Below are 17,341 nucleotides of genomic sequence, written 5' to 3' on the forward strand. Positions count from 1 at the left end.
CTCCCACATTCCAAAAACATGCTAGCTTAATTAGCGACTCCAAATTGTCCATAGGTATGAATGTGAGTGTGAATGGTTGTTTGTCTATATGTGCCCTGTGATTGGCTGGCTGGCCACCAGTCCAGGGTATACCCCGCCTCCCGCCCAAAAAGACAGCTGGGATAGGCTCCAGCACCCCCGCGAGGAAAAAGTGGTAGAAAATGAATGAATGAATATCAAAACAAGCTTGGTCACTGTTGCTTTAAATGCTTGTGGAGTCAACATCACACACTTTGTGTTATTTGAGTTAGTAAAGAGACTCAATTCGGGGGAAGAGAAATGTTGCCTGCTGGGCTCCACAAAACAAATCCTAATGTACAAACACACTCAGCACTGCTGGACCAGAAGAGTTCTGGAACAAAAAAAAAAACAGAAGACAGATGCACAAATTGGCACTTTCAACGCAATTGTATTGTGTGTCTGTTTACCTCATTGCATGGAGTCTGTGTTCAGCAATAGACGCATTCTACTTTCCGCCGAATCTGCACGTCAGCACAATATGAGGAGGAATAAAAGCATCCGTCACAGCTTGTCAGCATCTTATCAGCGTCTTTGTACGTCTCGCAAAAAGGGGGAAACAATCAGTTTGGCGAGCGACTCAATCCAATAACAAAAACAGAATTTAAGCTTTTTCTATATTTTCTTCTGCAAAAGAGGCAGTGGGGAAAAAAAAGGCTTTTAATTGTTTTTTTGCACAAATAAGGAGGGGAAAATAATTAGGCAGATCTGCGGCGTCAGAGTCTCCGATCCAAGCTGGTGACGCATCAGTTTACCGCCGACATTGGGAGTTGTTCAATAGCGGAACTCTGGATGACTGCTACACGATCCCGACGTGGAGTTCACTAGGTGACACGTTTCTACATTTTGATGGGAAAAATGGCGAAAAGATGGCCAACCAAAAGCTGCGAAAAACAGATTAGCCGGAGATGAGTCTTCTTCTTGTGTGTGTGTGACTAACAGTTTTATCGTTGTATATTATGTTTATCCGCTTGTATCGTTATACGCTGCGTTGATTTTCAATGACGCCACGCGACTGATTCCTTAAAATAACCATCATCTGTTAACATTGATTTGCAATGTTTTGTTGTTGTTGTACGGTTATTGATTATCACCAGGGTGTGTATTTGTTTGTGTGAGTAACTGTTTTTTTATTTGTGGCAACGGTTTGGATGGGTTGCGTTCGCTAGGTTCCAGCATACCCACGACACTAGTGAAGATAAGCGGCATAGAAAACGGATAGATGGATGGATTGGTCAGTCATTTGTGAGTTTGCATGTTCTCCCAGTGCATGCGTGGGTCTCCAATTCCACCCAACCTTGGTTAGCGTCATTATTCATTCATTCATTCATTCATTTTCTACCGCTTTTTCCTCACAAGGGTCGCGGGGGTGCTGGAGCCTATCCCAGCTGTCTTCGGGCGAGAGGCAGGGTACACCCTGGACTGGTGGCCAGCCAATCACAGGGCACATATAGACAAACAACCATTCACACTCACATTCATACCTATGGACAATTTGGAGTCGCTAATTAACCTAGCATGTTTTTGGAATGTGGCAGGAAACCGGAGTACCCGGAGAAAACCCACGCATGCACGGGGGAGAACATGCAAACTCTACACAGAGATGGCCGAGGGTGGAATTGAACCCTGGTCTCCTAGCTGTGAGGTCTGCGCGCTAACCACTAGACCGCCGTGCCGCCCAGTTAGCGTCATTAATTTGAACCAAAAAGGTCCGACTCTAACCAAAACGGACGCTAACCAAATACATTTTTCCCATAAGAAATAATATAAATCCAATCAATTGGTTCCAAAAAGGGGCTGCATGGCGGACAAGTGGTTAGCTTGTAAGGCCTCACAGCTTAGGAGACCAGAGTTCAATTCCACTCCGGGTACTCCGGTTTCCTCCCACATTCCACAAACATGCTAGGTTAATTAGCGACTCCAAATTGTCCATAGGTATGAATGTGAGTGTGAATGGTTGTTTGTCTATATGTGCCGTGTGATTGGCTGGCCACCAGTCCAGGGTGTACCCCGCCTCTCTTGCCTGAAGACAGCTGGGATAGGCTCCGGCACCCCCGCGACCCTCGTGAGGAAAAAGCAGTAGAAAATGAATGAATGAATGTCTACTATATGGGCTGCACGGTGCTCAAGTGGTTAGCGCACATGCAACACAGATAGGAGACTCGAGTTCGAGTCCACCCTCAGCAATCTCTGTGTGGAGTTTGCTGGTACTCCGGTTTCCTCCCACATTCCAAAAACATGCTAGGCTAATTAGCGACTCCAAATTGTCCATAGGTATGAATGTGAGTGTGAATGGTTGTTTGTCTATATGTGCCCTGTGATTGGCTGGCCACCAGTCCAGGGTGTACCCCGCCTCTCTTGCCTGAAGACAGCTGGGATAGGCTCCAGCATTCCCCCGCGACCCTCGTGAGGATCAGTGGTAGAGAATGAATGAATGAATGAATGACGCTCTAATGACGCTGCTACATCTTCTTATTCTAAGAAGATGTAGCAAGATGTAGAAGTGTACTAAGAAACGACGCTACAATGCCATCCACTGTATGAAGTTGTACATTTACAGTCCCATCATAATGGGGCCACAGGCCAATCAGGACCCCTGGTCTAAAGGAAGAATGAGGGGGGGGTGTTGCTTTTGTTCTCTAAAGCTTGCAATTTTTTTGTAAAAATTTTTTTTTCATATATTCCAGTTATCGGTTATGTTTTCCCAAAATTTCCGAACACAAAAACAATGTATCATTTTAATTTCTACGTTTTTAAATGGCAGATGTCTCAACAATCCCAACATATCCTCAGTGTTTGGGTCAAACAGGCTACTTCAATGTCAAGAAGGCGGCCGTTTTTTTTTTTCAAAGAGCGTAGACAGCGCCCCCCCCGTGGTTACAGATGGTCGCTGCCACAGTTCAAGCGGAGACGGCGTCGGTAGGCGGCGGTCACGCAAAGAGAGACGTTTTGCTAATTGCGTTCCGCTCCTGCTGTGGCTGGAAATGAGATCCAGAAAATAATGACTTCCTGGTTCTATTTTTAAGCTGAGGTCAGCGGCGGAGGAGTACGCTCACACTGGAAAGGTGCGACGTGGCTCGGCGGGTTTGACCCTCCCGCCCGCTGTGTATACTCAAGCATCAGCGTGTGTGTGTGTGTGTGTGTGTGTGTGTATTGTATGTTGTTGACCTTGAGTAGGCACACAAATGCATACAATTACTCCCTTGTAACGTATACTTAATTCAAAATATTTTGGATGTATTTGAATGGAGGCAATGTGTCCTTGTTACACCCCGCAAACGTAATAACTGCCCACAAACGTAATAAACCACAAACGTAATACAAATCTGCAGCTTTGAATGTAATAATCCCGCAAATGTAATAAATTTCCCGCAAACATAATAAAATTTGCCTACTGCAAAAGTAGTAGTTTGCAGGAAATTATTACATATGTGGGAAAGTGAAAATCTGTAAATGTAATAACTTCCCACAAATGTAATATGACACAAAATAATGATCTTTATGGTTGTTGTTGTTTGTTGTTTCTTCTTTTAATGAGGGAGTAGGTGTAGATGTCATTTTGAGGATTTTAACAAGATATTTTTGTTTTTTTGTGGAAAAAATATTATTCAAAGAGTATCATTTGAATACATTAAATTAAATTTAATTAATAAAAATTTAATTTAAAATAAATAAATATTTTTTAATTATTTTAATTTTAATTTTAATTAATTTTAATAATAAAAAATTATTAAATTATATATTTTTAAAAATAACATAATTGTGATAATTGCAATTGTTTTAATAAAATTATTATTACTATTATTATTATTATATTTTATTATTTCTTTTGATTATTTCTTCCCCATATACACACAAAATCACACATACAATAATATACTGTAACCAAAACGCACATGTACGCCCACAAAAAAAAATTAATAATTTCCTGCAAATGTAATAGTTACTACATTTGAAGTGGGCAAATTTTATAAAGTTTTTTTGGGGAAATTTATTACATTTGCAGGATTATTTATTACATTCAAAGCTGCAGATTTGTATAACGTTTGCGGGGTGTAACAATCATCTCGATTATATACAGTACTATATCAATAAGTCATCATTTCTGCCCTTGTTGTACAAGATGGACCTTATATAGATATGCATGCAGAAACTCATTTCTTCTCGCCGTACTGTATTCTGCACTATGCGTACGTATGTATGTGACAATAAATCTTTAGGATTTTTGCTTCATTTATCTGACTGACACCGTATCTTCCTGTGTGTGTGTGTGTGTGTGTGTGTGTGTGTGTGTGTGTTGCTCTAAGGGGCCTGCTTTCTCCCCTGCAGGCTGGTTTGAATCAATAGAGCTGGAAAGTGCTGAAATAGCAGCCACGCAGACAGACACACACACACACACACACACACACACACACACATAAGGAGTGACTCACTGGAGCTGAAAACATGAACAAGTGCTGACTTCTGAAATGAGGCAAACAGAAGTAAGGAGAATCTGAATCATCTTTACCGGCCGCTAAAACACAAGAAATATGTTCTCGGCTTTCGGTGTGGACGACACAAACGGTGTCGGGACAAAAATAAACGACCTCCGGGGTCAAGCCGTTCCCGTCGTATAACCTTAAACCGGTGACAAGACCCCAAACGCTGTATAATATAAATGCATGCATGGCCCCTTTTTTTAGTGCATTCTGAGCGCTAATCCCATCACCATTACAGCAGTTCAACAGGTCTGAACTCAACTCCAGCAACAAGAGTCCCAATCAACAGTGTGTGTGTCGGCATGCCTGTGTGTGTGTCTGTGTGTGTGTGTCGGCATATGTGTGTATGTGCGTGTGTGTCGGAGCTATTAAACATTCACCGGCTCACTCGGCGGCTGCTGCTGCTGCTGTTAGGCTTCCAATCTGGGTCAAGTCTCCTTCCTCTTCTCTCTCTCTCTCTCTCTCTCTCTCCCCCCGTGAGCTACCTCCATCCCTCCATCCTCATCCTCCACTCGCCCGTTTCTGTCGTTCTCTTTTTGCTCAACTCCCCGAGTGCTCTCTCTCGCTCTCTTTCTCTCTCTCGTGCATGCTCTTTCTCCATCTTTCTCTGTCGTTTGCCTTTTAATCTCATTTCCTTTTCTCCTCCCACCTCCTCTCCTTTCTTCCCTTCTCTCTCTCTCTCTTTCTCTCTTTCTCCCTCTCTCGGAGGGAGTATTTGCTTAGCTACACAGCTCGGAGGCAGATCCATGCTCCAATCCATTCTCCAAGTCAAATAAAGAGGCCTATAAATTTTTGAGCAACACGATGAATAATTTCTGTTATTTTTAAGCGTGTGTATTTTTTTTTTTTGTGCACGCCTTAACTATCGCCGCCGTAGACGCTAATTGTTCACATTATGTTGTTTTCATGTCCTGCAGACAAAGACGAAGTATCGGTAGCGTATTTCAGAATTTTTATGAATATTACTCATCACAATGACGCTCACCTTTTATAATGCTATAATATGTAACATGTACTAAGTGGAGTGGTGGTGCATTGGAGGAATCGAACATATAGACATCCGTACTAATAAAAAATAAATAAGTAAAAAAAAATAAATAAAATTAAAAGTAAAAAAATAAAATAAAATTAAAAAAAAAAAAATTGTCTTTATTGAGAACTTTTTTTTTTAATTATTTTCCAGAAAATACATATTTGCCGTCATACCCTGCAGTGTCAACAAAGCCTGGGTGCGCAGTGGCTCCCCGCACATTCACAATTCAGCATTCGAGACCCCCCCAAAACTCACTGATTTTTGGTTATCATAACAAAAAATAACCGCATTAATATAAGCAAAATGAACTAGTGTAAGTTTCGCTGATGTTTTTCATCAATCATAAAGATTTCGTACATTTTTGGGGGGTCCTTGAACGCCCCATTGTTGTGTGCTTTGAAACGCAAAAAGTTTGTTTGGCTACGGAAGCCGACATTCTCTAGCATGCTAACCTCTCACGCTAGCCTGATGGGAATTTGAGTTCTACCGCTTATCCTCACGAGAGTCGGGGGGGGGGGGGGGGGGTTCTGGAGCCTATCCCAGCTGTCACATTCACCCTTGGTGTAATTGAACCCGGGTCTCCTAGCTGTGAGGTCTGCGCGCTAACCACTCGACCACTGTGCAGCCCCAAAAGTCAGTTTCATTCATTCATTCATTTTCTACCGCTTATCCTCACGAGGGTCGCAGGGGTGCTGGAGCCTATCCCAGCTGTCTTCAGACGAGGTTACACCCTGGACTGGTGGCCAGCCAATCCCAGGGCACATATAGACAAACAACCATTCACACTCACATTCATACCTATGGACAATTTGGAGTGGCTAATTAACCTAGCATGTTTTTTTTTTTGAATGTGGGAGGAAACCGGAGTACCCGGAGAAAACCCACACATGCATGGGGAAATCATGGAAGAGAAGGGTGGAATCGAACACGGGGCTCCTAGCTGTGAGGCCTGGGTGCTACACCTGGATTGAGGTTGCTGGAGTTGAATTTAATGTACCGTAATTTGTGGACTAAGGCACAGCAGTATATAACCGTGTTTTGAAATTGAACACGCTCATAATTCCTTCATCACACATGTTGTCAGCCTCTCTCTTTTTTTTGTTTGTTTCTTTTGGCTCTTAAGGCAAATTAGCCTTGTAGCCTTTCGAATTGGATTTATTATTGTTTTATATAAACCTTGGAAAAAGTGTGACTTATAGTCATAGTTATAGGAAAATATGGTATTTTTTTTATTTTTCCATGTTTCCAACAAGTGAGTTATTTTGTACAGCAACAAATCATCTTAACCAAAATACTTGCTTGTTGCCACCCAAACTAGACGTGTTTGCTATTTTTAAAGTGCGACAGTACTGGGCTTGTGTTCAGCAACTCTTCAACGTAGCTCCTGAAAATATTCACCTGGAAAGCCTTTCAGGAAATCTGCGCGGTCTTCTGACAAGTAAGACTGGAATTAGCAAGTGGATCTCCAGGGAGATGGATGGATGGAGAAGGTGAGGTTTGAGACTCGCACTACAGTAAGATGATGAAATAATCAGGCTGGCTGTCGTTTCCACACCTTCACACTGGCACAGTTGTGAACGGCGCTTGACTTCAGCCTGTTGATGTTTCTGACGGCAGCAGCCGTCGCTACAAATAGACCGGAATGTGGTGGAAATGTTCACACAGCCTTGTCCTTTATACCTCATTGCTCCCACATCCCGCACAGGAGTGGGAGCTGAAGATGGAGGAATAACGATAATGCGGATACACAACGGATAGTACACGGAATGGGTTCATTTTCCTCATGAGGGTCGCATGAGGGGTGCTGGAGCCTATCCCAGCTGTCCTGGGGCGAGAGGCGGGGGCACACCCTGGACTGGTGGCCAGCCAATCACAGGGCACATATAGACAAACAACCATTCACACTCACATTCATACCTATGGACAATTTGGAGTCGCTAATTAGCCTAGCATGTTTTTGGAATGTGGGAGGAAACCGGAGTACCCGGAGAAAACCCACGCATGCACGAGGAGAACATGCAAACTCCACACAGAGATGGCCGAGGGTGGAATCGAACTTGGGTCTCCTAGCTGTGAGGCCTGCGTGCTAATCACTCATACGCCATGCAACCATTCATTCATTCATTTTTTTTCTACCGCTTTTTCCTCACGAGGGTTGCGCTGGAGCCTATCCCAGCTGTCTTGGGGCGAGAGGCGGGGTACACCCTGGACTGGTGGCCAGCCAATCACAGGGCACATATAGACAAACAACCATTCACACTCACATTCATACCTATGGACAATTTGGAGTCGTTAATTAACCTAGCATGTTTTTGGAATGTGGGAGGAAACCCGAGTACCCGGAGTGGAATTGAACTCTGGTCTCCTAGCTGTGAGGCCTTACGAGCTAACCGCTTGTCCGCCATGCAGCCCCTTTCTGGAACCAATTATTTTGATTTACATTACTTCTTATGGGAAACATTTATTTGGTTAGCGTCCGTTTTGGTTAGAGTCGGACCTTTTGGATCAAATTAATGACGCTAACCAAGGTTGGGTGGAATTGAAAACCCACGCATGCACTGGGAGAACATGCAAACTCCACACAGAGGTGGCCGACGGTGGGATTGAACTCGGGTCTATTTTCTGTGGTCTGCGCTACCCACTCGTCCACCGTGCAGCCACATGTTTCCATCACATCAAGACGGACACTCCCCAGTTAGCCTCAAATTATATATATTTTTTAAACTTAAACGCCAAAAACGTACCACTTCCACACGGAATGTGAGGATATTTTTAATATAAGACGATGTCTCAATGTTTTGCGCAATAATCGAACAGTGATATTGCGAGGGATGCATGCATGCTGAATACTCTAGTTTGTAGTATTTTCCCTTGAGAAGATGTACTACAGTGGAATAAAAATGGTTTGATTCCTTTCATTCTAGTTCATGAGTTTAGAGGCATGAACACAGAAACGTCCCTTTTCCAACATTTTTCGGGTATAAATCCAATGTTCTTAAACCTTCGCCATCCTTCATCGTTGTATACGACTGCAGTGAAACGACATGGAAAACGACTCTTCTGCGTTCTCCACCTTCTCAGGGGGGGTCTTCCTCTCGGTCGTCCGCTTCCATGACTGCTTCTGCATGTTTTGTTTGTCTCCAATCTGTTGCTCTCTCCTCACCCTCCCAGGATTGTCATCTGTTGTCGTGTTTCGCAGCCTACATTTCTCTCTCTCTCTCTCTCTCTCTCTCGCTGTGCTTCAATTCTCGGCAGACACAACAAGCTTCCACCCCGACGTGTCGTGTCAGTTCCACGGAGCTCTCATGCTAACGACTAATGTATTAATAGCTGAAGCAGTCGCAAGTCAAATTCTTGTTTCTTTCACTCAACTGCTCCCTCTGTTTCATAACTTGATAGCAAACTTTCCAGGTGTGTGTGTGAGTGCCAGGAAGAAAACCTCTGACGCACTTGGGTAGAACCTGCATGTTTTTCCCCCCGCGGCCATCATGGCAGTCGTACAGGGTCAAGGGTGGCCTCACTCAAAATCTCGTAGTGGAATTAGGGTAGGCTGAAGTTGTTTTCAAGGTGACACAATACTTTCTGTTCGGTTGTTATTCGCAAAAAAAGTCGTTCTTTGAGGTTGCATTGTTGGGACACAAGTATGAATACATTAAAGTGAACACGAGATGGCAGTACAGACAAACGGGTTAGGGTTAAAAGGTTAGGGTTTTGGTTTTGGTTAGAGGGTTGGGGTTAGGATTAAGGTTAGAGGGTTAGGGTTTAGGGTTTTGGTTTTGGTTTTGGTTTTGGTTAGAGGGTTGGGGTTAGGATTAAGGTTAGAGGGTTAGGGTTAGAGGGTTAGGGTTTAGGGTTTAGGGTTTTGGTTAGAGGGTTGGGGTTAAGATTAAGGTTAGAAGGTTAGGTTTTTTGTTAAGGTTTGCGGTTTAGGGTTTTTGTTAGGGTTTGAGGGTTAGGATTAGGATTAGAGTTACAGGGTTAGGGTTTTGGTTAGGGTTATTGTTAGGATTAAGGTTGGAGGGTTAGGGTTTTGGTCGGGGTTTGAGTTTTGGTTAGGGTTAGGATTAGAGTTAGAGGGTTAGGGTTTGGGCTAGGATTAAGGTTGGAGGGTTAGAGGGTTAGGGTTTTGGTTAAGGTTAGAGGGTTAGGGTTTTGGTTAAGGTTAGAGGGTTTAGGTTTTGGTTAAGGTTAGAGGGTTAGGGTTTTGGTTAAGGTTAGAGGGTTAGGGTTTTGGTTAGGGTTTTGGTTAAGGTTAGAGGGTTAGGGTTTTGGTTAGGGTTTTGGTTAGGGTTTTGGTTAAGGTTAAAGGTTTAGGTTTTGGTTAAGGTTAGAGGGTTAGGGTTTTGGTTAAGGTTAGAGGGTTAGGGTTTTGGTTAAGGTTAGAGGGTTAGGGTTTTGGTTAAGGTTAGGGTTTTGGTTAAGGTTAAGGTTAAGGTTAGAGGGTTAGGGTTTTGGTTAAGGTTAGAGGTTTAGGGTTAGGGTTTAGACTAATAGGCTCTAGTTTAGCATGAGTAGCGATATTTGAACCGACGACTGTACAGTAGATCAGTGGACCGAGTGTTCAAGGAAAAGTTGTTACGTTCCATGTATGGATCATCACATTTCCAAGAAACATAAGCCAACCTCGGTCCGGTCCGATCCGATCCCCCCCAACATGAGTTGTGTTTTTATCCCACACAACCGAAAGATGAACAAGAAGTCCTTGAAAGCGGCACCGTGTAAGTGTTTAAAGTCGGAGTGTGTTGTTCTCTGTCACGGATGAAAAATGAAAAGTGGGGTTGAGTGGACACGGCTTGACACCAGGAAAAAAAAAAAGAGGAAAAGAGGGGGGGAAAAAAGGTCATGTAGTCATTATATCGCTGCTCCCTCATCCTGCACTGATCACATACAAGTGGGAGGTCATCGGCGTGACATCACATTATTACACGTCTTTGCCTTTTCACGCCCGGAGTGACCCTGTAGTGAGATCATTTTCTTATTTCACTCCAGTGGACGCTTTTTTTTTTTTTTTTTTTGCCTCGTGTCCTCTACTTTGGTAAGTGATATTACAGCATGCTTATTAGTCACATGGGGTGTGTTTTTGAGCTGGGATTTGAACCCAACGTATAAATAAAATCACCATCACGCCACACCTGTGGACTTTTGGTGCGCGGTAAAACGATACAGGTGTCCTCGCTATTGTTCCTCAAAGCATTACTTGTTGGATTTTTTATTTTTGCACCCTTGACGCTCGCTCTATCCTTGCTAATCACACACTTAAACACCCGCACACAAGCGCAGCGTTAATTTGACTTGCCAGGAAGGAAATGGTGTGATTCGCTCGACTGGGTCCCTGGACAGGAATCTAAAGACAGTAGGGAGAGTGCAGAGCAATCAAGCGATAAAGCTTATTATCAGAGGGGAGCTATATTCTAAGACTTATTATCTACCAGGAGTTAAATTACTTGCAGGTCCTCCAAGGCCCGATGGCCTGGTTTGGCTTGGCAGGAGAGGAGAGGAGAGGTTGGAGGCAGATGGCTAAAAGGAAGGAAGAGGTGATGGAGAGGGATGAAAAGATGCTTGTGCTGGGTGGTGGTGGTGGTGGTGGGGGGGTTGTTGCTGAAGGTGATTCATAGGTGAGCACTGGCACTGCTGTGAAACCAATTTTCTACTTGAAGTCGTGAGATGTACTCCGTTTGATAAAGCTTCATAAAGTGCTGCATTGTGTCTTTTTTTTGGAAGCGTTCTCGGGCTCCTGTGAGATAGTCGAGATTGTTTTTAGCGTCAGATGCTACAAGTGATGACGGCGGCGACGGCAAGAGCGCATTGGCCCGTGTTGGATTGTTATGTCACAACAGCATAGGGCAGCAGCCCCTCAGGTATGTAGGAAAAGCAATGGACGTTTCCAAAATAAAGCACTTAGAGACCACTTTAAAAGCGCTGAATTGACGGAATTTACAGTATATTCAGTAAGAATCACCATGACAACACCACAATTGTTTGTGTTGTTCTTGGTAATAACCAAGTTCTTGCATCAGTTGAATCAGAAAACATATTTATTTCCCTTTTCTGTGCATTATGATACAAGAAAACCAGTTAATATGCGCTAGCTAACAATGCACATCATGTAACAATGTACCTAAAAGCAACATATATAAAGATAATAAAGACATAAAGGCACTTAGAGACCACTTTAAAAACGCTGAATTGACGGAATTTACAGTATATACAGTAAGAATCACCATGGTAACGCCACAATTGTTTGTGTTGTTCTTGGTAATAACCAAGTTCTTGCATCAGTTGAATCAGAAAACATATTTCTTTCCCTTTTCTGTGCATTATGAAACAAGAAAATCATTTAATATGAGCTAGCCAACAATGCACATCACCTAAAAGCAAGACATAAAGATAATAAGACAGTAAGACAATACGAACAACCATGACAACGCCACAATTGTTTGCGTTGTTCTTGGTAATAACCAAGTTCTTGCATCAGTTGAATCAGAAAACATATTTCCCTTTTCTGTGCATTATGATACAAGAAAACCAGTTAATATGAGCTAGCTAACAATGCACATCATGTAACAATGTACCTAAAAGCAACATATATAAAGATAATAAAGACATAAAGGCACTTAGAGACCACTTTAAAAGTGCTGAATTGACGGAATTTACAGTATATTCAGTAAGAATCACCATGGCAACACCACAATTGTTTGTGTTGTTCTTGGTAATAACCAAATTCTTGCATCAGTTGAATCAGAAAACATATTTATTTCCCTTTTCTGTGCATTATGATACAAGAAAACCAGTTAATATGCGCTAGCTAACAATGCACATCATGTAACAATGTACCTAAAAGCAACATATATAAAGATAATAAAGACATAAAGGCACTTAGAGACCACTTTAAAAACGCTGAATTGACGGAATTTACAGTATATACAGTAAGAATCACCATGGCAACACCACAATTGTTTGTGTTGTTCTTGGTAATAACCAAGTTCTTGCATCAGTTGAATCAGAAAACATATTTATTTCCCTTTTCTGTGCATTATGATACAAGAAAACCAGTTAATATGCGCTAGCTAACAATGCACATCATGTAACAATGTACCTAAAAGCAACATATATAAAGATAATAAAGACATAAAGGCACTTAGAGACCACTTTAAAAACGCTGAATTGACGGAATTTACAGTATATACAGTAAGAATCACCATGGTAACGCCACAATTGTTTGTGCCGTTCTTGGTAATAACCAAGTTCTTGCATCAGTTGAATCAGAAAACATATTTCTTTCCCTTTTCTGTGCATTATGATACAAGAAAATCATTTAATATGAGCTAGCCAACAATGCACATCACCTAAAAGCAAGACATAAAGATAATAAGACAGTAAGACAATACGAACAACCATGACAACGCCACAATTGTTTGCGTTGTTCTTGGTAATAACCAAGTTCTTGCATCAGTTGAATCAGAAAACATATTTATTTCCCTTTTCTGTGCATTATGATACAAGAAAACCAGTTAATATGAGCTAGCTAACAATGCACATCATGTAACAATGTACCTAAAAGCAACATATATAAAGATAATAAAGACATAAAGGCACTTAGAGACCACTTTAAAAGTGCTGAATTGACGGAATTTACAGTATATTCAGTAAGAATCACCATGGCAACACCACAATTGTTTGTGTTGTTCTTGGTAATAACCAAGTTCTTGCATCAGTTGAATCAGAAAACATATTTATTTCCCTTTTCTGTGCATTATAACACGAGAAAAACGAGTTAATACGAGCTGGCTAACAATGTACCTAAAAGCAACATATATAAAGATAATAAAGACATAAAGGCACTTAGAGACCACTTTAAAAGTGCTGAATTGACGGAATTTACAGTATATTCAGTAAGAATCACCATGGTAACGCCACAATTGTTTGTGTTGTTCTTGGTAATAACCAAATTCTTGCATCAGTTGTATCAGAAAACATATTTATTTCCCTTTTTCTGTGCATTATAACACGAGAAAACAAGTTAATACGAGCTGGCTAACAATGCACATCATGTAACAATGTACCTAAAAGCAACATATATAAAGATAATAAAGACATAAAGGCACTTAGAGATCACTTTAAAACCACTGAATTGACAGATAGCATAGCATAACGCTATATTCAGTAAGAATCACCATGCTAACATTATGCAAATACAAAAAGGAAAGGAAATGACGATGAAATGATATGAAGGCTCGATGCCAAGCCTCAAGGGAGGTTATGGAATAAGCAAAGCCAAAAGCAAAATACCTGGAACATACCCATGAAACCGAGAAGGACTTTGATGTATGCCGTGCAAGGGGTGCGGGGGGGGGGGGGGGGTACTCGGTAGGCGGTCCTTAGGCACACATTTTACCTGCCAAAGGCAAATAAAACAGCGATTGGGCTAGAAAATGTACTGAAAACTTACTGAAGTAAACATTAGCCTCGTTTACATGAGGAGTTTTTCTCTTTCCGAATGACTTTTCCGAAAACAATGGTATCCATAGAAAGGGAATATTCCAATCTCTTGTCTACATGTGCCGCTATAATCAAACAGAATAGTCAATGGGGCATGCCCAGTAAAACGTAAACATCAACATCCCGTGATACCGACTTCCTCAAGTTTTTCTTTCACTTATTGGAAAAACTCCGTATTGCAAATTTTTCATTCGTCCGGTCTTGAAATTTAGTTAGAATCCAAAACAAACTTTCCTTAGCAGTCCAGTGCCGATTGCTCGCCTCCATTTTTAAAACCGAAGAACGTCTCGATCTGCGTGTTACGTAATATCTCAGCATGCTGAGCATTCTTTCCCTTTTTCTGTGCATTATAACATGAGAGAATGAGTTAATACGAGCTAGCTAACAATGCACATCATGTAACAATGTACCTATTTTGACTATGAAGCTCTCTTACAATGTTGTTTTGATATCACGTACACTGATGATTGATGATAACGAGTAATATTTGCAGTATCTTGGCATATTTTGATGATTTTTATAACACTACGCAAACTAACTACCACGACACTTCGCCGACCGCTAGCCTCTGCATCGTTAGCTAGCTCTGAATTTCACTACAAAGACTCAACAAGACTCAGCGTTTCGAACTTGAGGACTTGAGCAAACGTCTTGTGCTGGAAGATACGGCCAATCCCAAGGAGAGCGGAATTCGGAAGTGTTGTTGTTGACAGAACTAGCATAGAAAGAAAAGAAATCAGTTTTTCTTGCATCGGTTCCTAGCTGCCTAATTCAGGTTCTACTGTACTTAAATGATGGTTGTGTTCCCTCCATGTAAATGGGCCTTCACTGTAGCGCTTTGCTACCTTCAAGGTTGCCCTAATTATATTGTAAAGTGCAGTTATTAGTGTTGTTTTTGCTTTTTTCCTCCCATACGCTACCAAAGCTTTTGTTTTATTTTATTTTCCGGGCTGGGGAAAAATAGGACAAATGTTGACATAGTCAAATATAAAGTGGTTGGGTTTTATTTGCAGCAAAACCTGAACCAGAAGCTGGTTGTTCTATTGTTTTGGATTAAAGTTCAAAGGGAAAATGACAAGATACTGAAATATAAATGTTTGTTTGGTTCATCTCCCGATGAACCAGTTAAGAAGTTCAGAAGTTTAAATTGCCAAATTAATTCACTATGTACTGAATTAGTGGTTGAGTGGTTGTTAGAACGGGAAGACCTGGGTTAGAATCTCCACTCGGGAATCTCTGTGTGGAGTTTCCGGTTTCCTCCCACATTCCAAAAACATGCTAGGTTAATTAGCGACTCCAAATTGTCCATAGGTATGAATGTGAGTGTGAATGGTTGTTTGTCTTTATATGCCCACTGATTGGCTAGCCACCAGTCCAGGGTGTACCCCTCTTCCATGAAGACAGCTGGGATAGGCTCCAGCACCCCTTGCGACCCTCGTGAGGATAAGCGGTAGAAAATGAATGAATGAATGAAGCTGACCTTAGGGGGCTGCACAGTGGTCGAGTGGTTAGTACGCATGCCTTAAAGCGAGGAGACCAGAGTTCAATTCCACCATCCGCCATCTCTGTGTGGAGTTCCAGTGCATGTGCCGGTTTTCTCCGGGTACTCCGGTTTCCTCCCACATTCCAAAAAACATGCTAGGTTAATTAGCGACTCCAAATTGTCCATAGGTATGAATGTGAGTGTGAATGGTTGTTTGTCTATATGTGCCCTGTGATTGGCTGGCCACCAGTCCAGGGTGTACCCCGCCTCTTCCATGAAGACAGCTGGGATAGGCTCCAGCACCCCTCGTGAGGATAAGCGGTCGAAAATTAATGAATGAAACTGACTTTTGTGGGCTGCACAGTGGTCGAGTGGTTAGCATGTATGCCTCACAGCAAGGAGACCCGAGTTCAATTACACCCCTCGGCCATCTCTGTGTGGAGTTTGCACGTTCTCCCCGTGCATGTGCGGGTTTTCTCCGGTTTCCTCCCGCATTCCAAAAACATGCTAGGTTAATTAGCGACTCCAAATTGTCCATAGGTATGAATGTGAGTGTGAATGGTTGTTTGTCTATATGTGCCCTGTGATTGGCTGGCCACCAGTCCAGGGTGTACCCAGCATACCCTTGTGATCCTAGTGAGCGTAAGCGGATAGATAGGATAGAAGATGGATGGCTTTGATGCTAAACGGTGTCCACACCCAACTTGTCTCCCCTTTTACGGGATGAATCGGTGAAGGTCAAGTTTCCAGCTGAAGTAACTAGAAGCAAAATAGACATGAAAGTGGAGGGGGGGGGGGGCCGTTAAACACTTGCTAAATGTCCACATATTGATTTAGGAAACTGCTGTGTTTCTTTAAGCAAAGCAAAGCAGCCCATTACTGGCAGGCAGCCTCCAGCCTAAAGAGTGCTAATGAGCCCACTGTGCCCTCTCTCTATCTCATCTGTATCTCTTTAAACATACAATATTGACTCTGCTAATACATGCGTGTGTGCATAATCATCTATGTAAACCCAAGCCGGCGCTGGACCCGGCCTATGTTAGATGGTTTACCTTGCTTATCCTCTTTCTGACACATGATGTTTGCTCATATAGTTTCTACATACATAATCAATGCATTGGGAGTAATTGTTGAAAACGCTAGCATAATACCTGATTAGCAATGCGCATAATTAGTACATTACCATGTTTTTGTTAAATGAAATAAATCATTGAACAGGAAGTTAAAATGCTAATACTTTTTTAAACTTTTTTTTTTTTAATAAAATGCTAATATTTTTTCACTTTTTTTTTATAAAACGCTAATACTTTAGTCCAAAAAAAATAATGAATACACGTAATTAATACATCAGCATGTTTTTGTTAAATGAAATATATAATTGAACAGGAAGTTAAAATGCTAATACTTTTTTTTACTTTTTTTTTTAATAAAATGCTAATACTTTAGTCCAAAAAAATGAATACACATAATTAATACATCACCATGTTTTTGTTAAATGAAATACATCATTGAAAAGGAAGTTAGAATGCTAATAGTTTTTTTACATTTTTTTTTATAAAATGCTAATACTTTTTTTTTTTAGTTTTTTTAAAATAAAATGCTAATACTTTAGTCCAAAATAAAAATAATTAATACATCACCAAGTTTTTGTTAAATGAAATACATAATTGAACAGGAAGTTAAAATGTTAAAAACTTTTTTAAACTTTTTTTTAAATAAAATGCTATTTTTTTTTACTTTTTTAAAAAAATAAAATGCTAATACTTTAGTCCCAAAAAAATAATTAAT

General features: G+C 41.3%; 1 protein-coding gene across 1 annotated transcript in view; it reads left to right on the forward strand.

Annotated features, from left to right (window-relative positions):
• galnt1 (UDP-N-acetyl-alpha-D-galactosamine:polypeptide N-acetylgalactosaminyltransferase 1) overlaps positions 1–17,341 on the forward strand; it is a 180,440-nt gene that overhangs the window by 22,730 nt on the left and 140,369 nt on the right. The window lies entirely within an intron of this gene.

Source organism: Doryrhamphus excisus, chromosome 10 (genome assembly GCF_030265055.1).
Source record: "Doryrhamphus excisus isolate RoL2022-K1 chromosome 10, RoL_Dexc_1.0, whole genome shotgun sequence".
NCBI classification, from domain to species: Eukaryota; Metazoa; Chordata; class Actinopteri; order Syngnathiformes; family Syngnathidae; genus Doryrhamphus; species Doryrhamphus excisus.